Below are 5720 nucleotides of genomic sequence, written 5' to 3' on the forward strand. Positions count from 1 at the left end.
CTATTCTTAAAAAGAACTTAAAGAATTGAGAAGAATGTTTACCATTTGTGGAGTTTGCTTATAATCGTTGCGTGCATTCTACTACCAATTATTCGTCGTTTGAAATTGTTTATGGTTTTAATCCTTTGACTCCGTTGGATTTGATTTCTTTACCTGTGAGTGAAAGGTTAAACATGGATGGCAAGAAGAGAGCTGAATTTGTTAGGAGCTTGCATGAAAAGGCCAAAGCCAACATTGAGAAGAAGAATGAGCAATAAACCAAGCAAGACAACAAGGGGAATAAAAAGGTGGTGTTTGAAAAGGGTGATTGGGTATGACTACACTTGAGGAAGGAAAGGTTTCCTGAGAAGCGACGTTCAAAGCTACTACCGAGGGGCGATGGGCCATTTGAAGTCCTCGAAAGGATAAATGACAATGCATACAAACTTGATCTGCCAGGTGAGTATAACGTCAGTTCTACTTTTAATGTTAGTGATCTTTCTTTGTTTGATGCAGGTGATGAACAAGATTTGAGGACAAATCTTTTTCAAGAAGGGGAGAATGATGTGAACATGGGTGGTCAAGCTCCAAGGAAAGCATGGGATCCTTTAGAGTTGCCNGTGCAGAGTGGTGAAGGGTTCGTGATGCATGGGAGTAAGTTTGGGAGTCATAAGAACACCATTCAAGTGATGAATGAAGAAAACGTCCAGAATGCTTCGCGCCCGAGCGGTAAAATACTACCGCCCGAGCGCCAAACGTACTGCCCAAGAGTTGATTTCCAGAACACTCGGCGCCCGAGCGGTCATTTTCTACCGCTTGAGCTCGAATAGTCCAGAACCCTCGGCACTCGAGCGGTAATATCCTGCCGCCCGAGCGCGAGTCAGATGCGAGAAAATCTTTAGTTTCCTAGTTAGAGTTTAATTGATCTTGGTAACTTGATTTTGAGAATCTTTAGATTGTACACAATATTATGGACAAAATTTTACACACAATGCACAATATTATTGATTAAAGATAAAACTTTTGAGATTTTTCTCTCAACTTTTTCAAGGCTTTTGCTTTGTTTCATCAAAAATCAAACTTATCAGGATTCGTTCTTGTGGCGTTTGTCGATTGATTTCATACGGATTGTCAAAGACAAGTACTTTGAAGGTTCGTCTATTTCTCAATTGTTTTATCGTGAGTATTTGTTGCTAAGTTTTCTAATTTAGAGGTGAATATCACAAACCATATTTGATTCAAAACATCCGGACAACAACTTAGATCCTTGTTTGTTATTGAATTGAGGGCGCGATTCATATTTAATCGTGTTTGCTTTTCTTACGCACGTGGATCCATATCAAAACAGGTACACAGCACAAGGAGACATGGACTCACGCACAAAACCCCTATCTAACAACTCACTTACCTGCCGTTGACGCTCCTTAGTCTCCTCCGGATTGCTCCTGTAAGCTGGACGATTTGGCAATGCACTCCCGGGTACCAAATCAATTTGGTGCTCAATCCCCCTCAATAGTGGTAGCCCTCGAGGTAGCTCCTCCAGAAATATATCATCAAATTTGATGCGAACAAGGATGGTCAAGCTCCAAGGAAAGCATGGGATCCTTTAGAATTGCCGAAGGGACCAATTACGAGGGGACGACTGAAAAAGAAAGCGTTGCATGGACTTATGAGCAAAAGAGAAGGACTTGCAAGTGAGGTGCAGAGTGCGGAAGGCTCTGTGATGCATGGGAGTACGTGTGAGGGCCAAAGGAACATGATTCAAGCGACTTTCGAGTCTGGGAAGGCACAAGCTCCAGTGCATGGGCTGGAAAGTTCTATGAGTAACCCGTACGACGCCTATGGAAAGCCCGTGACGGAAAAGGCCCCTTGAGGGATCCCAAGATCGGGATAGCCTTGGGTCGATCGGCGCAGTGGGCTGTATGGGCGGTCCACTGGGCCTGTAATGGGTCGTTACAAAAACTTTTGCAAGGCTTTGCTTTGTTTCATAAAAAATAACACTTATCAAGATTCGTTCTTGTGGCGTTTGTCGATTGATTTCAAACGGATTGTCAAAGACAAGTACTTTGAAGGTTCGTCTGTTTCTTAATTGTTTTATCGTGAATATTTTGTTGCTAAGTTTTCTAATTTAGAGGTGAACATCACAAACCATATTTGATTCAAAAGATGGGGACAACAACTTAGATCCTTGTTCGTTATTGAATTGAGGGCGCGATTCATATTTAATCATGTTTGCTTTTCTTACGCACGTGGATTCATATCATTTGGTCTCAATCGACAAACGCCACAAGAAGAATCTTGATAAGTTCGAACTTATGAATCCACGTGCGTAAGAAAAGCAAACACGATTAAATATGAATCGCGCCCTCAATTCAATAACGAACAAGGATCTAAGTTGTTGTCCCGATCTTTTGAATCAAATATGGTTTGTGATATTCAACTCTAAATTAGAAAACTTAGCAACTAACATTTACGATAAAACAATTGAGAAACAGACAACCTTAAAAGTACTTGTCTTTGACAATTCGTATGAAATCAATCGACAAACGCCACAAGAACGAATCTTTATAAGTTCGATTTTTGATAAAAACGAAGCAAAGGCTTGCAAAAATTTTTGAGAGAAAAACTCAAAAGTTTGTATAAAACTCAATAATATCTGAATTGTGTTCAAAATTTTGTCCAAATATGTTTTAATAATTAAGAGATATCACAAATCTAGTTTTCCAAAAAAAATAAAACTCTAAAGAAGGAAAAAATTCTCGCCAAACCGCCACGTACACGGACCCCGTGTAGACGTCCGGAGCTTGGTCCGTGTAGGCACTGTGAGGTACACGGACCTCATGTACAGGTCCGTGCTCGGGTCCGTGTACACTCTGGATTTATTCATTCTCGATTGTAATGGACACGGACCCCGTGTACAGGTCCGTGCTCGAGTCTGTGTAGCCTCGGTCGTTAAAAAGTCGCTTGAATCATGTTCCTTGGGCCCTCACACGTACTCCCATGCATCACGAAGCCTTCCGCACTTTGCACCTCACTTGCATGTCCTTCTCTTTTCCTCATAAGTCCCTTCAACGCTTCCTTGAACTTCTTTAGTCGTCTCCTCGTAGTCGGTCCCTCCTGTAATTCTAAAAGATCCCATGCTTTCCTTGGAGCTTTAGGGAAGAGGGTTTGGGGGAAGATCTGTTAGGGTATTCGTAGTCTCTATTGTTGGAGGGGTATCCCGTGTGACCGAGGTCACAAAGGCAAAGGACTCAAACATATTTTTCTACAACAGGAGCTGTATTAAAGACTCAGTAAGTTATAGCAGTTTCTGTTTCATGAAGTGTCAGCACAAACTGTTGTCCATCCTCTGACACAGCAAGAGAACGAAAAAAAACTCAATAGCAACTTGAAGCAGAATGTCCGTATTTAGGCTTTGTGAATTCAAGAATCTCAGGCCTCCTGACAAAGACCCTTCCTTGAAATATTTTATCTATTCTCTTCACCCCTCACTTTTTTAGTTAGGGATCGGGTAACCTCTTCCTCCTCTTTCCACATTCTTATAGAAAACTCTCCTCTAGACTAGGATTTCCCCCGGCTAAGAGAACAGGATTAGACAGCTATAGAAAAGCCTCTAAACCCCTTTGGATAAAGAGAAGACGAAGAAGTTATAGTCGGTTCTAAGAGTAGAGTACAGCTACTATTCTTATTCTCAACAATGAAAGGAAAGGGGATTTATAGTATTTCAAAGCGGAGAAAGAGGCGCCTTGTGGTGATTTAGTTCTGCTAGAACAATCGAATGCTTATCCTAGATATAGAGCCCAATGAGACGAAATTCACTTTTTTATTTTAAGTAAAATACTTTCTCATGTGGTAAGAAAGAATTGCCTTAAATTCACATAGAACGGATGTGGATAATTCCAATTGTAGATCATGCTTTGACTTCAACCCGATTACTCCACTCCTAGAAAGTGTGCTGGGCTTTCGGCCGATGAATCTTGGCTTGGGTTTACACTTTATGTTGATTAAAGATTCCCATCGATAAATTCATTTTATTAAACAATGACTCCCCCTGGGTCTTTCTAAACCTGGAGGAAGGAAAAGAATACATTGATGTCGTAAATCCGGTGTTATAGAATCTGCTACTCTTAGTGTTGTTTGAATATCCGTTCTTGGAGGAAGAACAACAGAATATAAGAAGCTGTTAATAAATTTCCTACAGCAAAGGAAGCTTGTGCACAATTGAAAGAAAATGACGCGAAAAGGCCTCTTTCAAATAGGGGAATGCCACTTGCTTCAACTCTTGCATTTGACTTCAAGCCGAGATTCATCTCGAGAAATTCCTTTTGAATCGGCAGATGAGATGAGAGGGAATTCGCACATTCAACTGAATGCAATAAATCGTTTATATAAATAATATTAGTTGAACTTTTACTGTGATCGTAACCGGTGCTGCTATTCTTAGTCTCGAATTAGCCTTACCTTCTTCCTTTTCTTTTGTCTGAAGCTAGCCAACCATGCCATGAACGGTTGACAAGAGTGCTGCTTCTGTCTTCTCTATATCATGATACCAAAGCCAAGGTAAAAACCAATGGCCACGAGGGAACATAGGTATTAGGTCAATATCCGGTGAATGGTTAGCGAACCCGTGGATAAGTAGGCCTTTCCTGCAAACCAATCTTCTGTCGAGTTCCCTCAATAAAAGCGTGTATTTCCTGTTTAGGAAGAGAGTCGACTTGCGCCTTTCTTTAGTCTCTACCTGTGAATCGGGGAAGTTTATCTGCACAAAGGTTATTCCACCTAGGATAAATAAATCCAAAAGGACAATACATGACTGAAGCCAAGAAATATAAGCTGGATCCAGCAAGAGTATCCGAGGACTTAGTAAGAAAGCAATTGAAATAGCTAGGTCATTCAAAGGAGCATCCGAAAAAGCTCTTCCACATCAAAGGGAACGAAAGATGAAACATAAATCATGGATCAACTAAGCCCTCTCGGGGACTTTCTTAAAGAGAAACCTAATAAGCTTTCGTTAGAGCTGTAGCTAATCCGCTGTTCCTATTGACTGTTTAGGAGTCGCATATCGGTTGTTAAGACTTGAAACATGAGAGCGCAGATCCGCTCAAGTAATTGCTCTCGAACCCTTCAACAACGAAAAGTACCAAGAGGTTATCAGTAAGGTTATCCAAATGGTCCATTATGTTGCCAAAGCAAAGGACAAGCGTTGGCTGATTTGCTTTAACCAGCTGATCTACCTGATGAAGAAGTTTTATATGCTAAAGTTCTGTTCCCATGAGAGATATACTTCAATGGTGCATCCAGGAGCAGGGGCAGGGATTCTTTTCATGACCCCAGAAAGGTCAATGATCCCTTACTCGTTCCTACTTACTTCAGCAGCTTCAAACAAGGCTCCTGAATAGGAAGCCCTATTTGATTGGGTATAGCTTTGGAGATTCAGTTGTTCAATCTGCAGGTGCTTTGAAAAGCTTTATTCCCGTGTAGACATGATTGGACGAAAGGATCGATATTCCGAAGAAAGGGAATAAAAAGAAACCATAGAGTAGACTAATGCATCTATACTATTGAGTGGAGAGAAATAGTAGATTGGATTAGTTTTCTACTCCTACTAATAATAACCTAACAGAAGATCCATCTGGATCTACTACTAGATATACTTCATGATCAACTGCTATTGGTCCTTGCTTGGTATAGCCTCGTATACGGATCTGGATCACGATCTCGATATGGAAGGTATGCTGCTG

The sequence above is a fragment of the Primulina huaijiensis genome, chromosome 15 (genome assembly GCF_012295235.1).
Source record: "Primulina huaijiensis isolate GDHJ02 chromosome 15, ASM1229523v2, whole genome shotgun sequence".
Classification (NCBI taxonomy): Eukaryota; Viridiplantae; Streptophyta; class Magnoliopsida; order Lamiales; family Gesneriaceae; genus Primulina; species Primulina huaijiensis.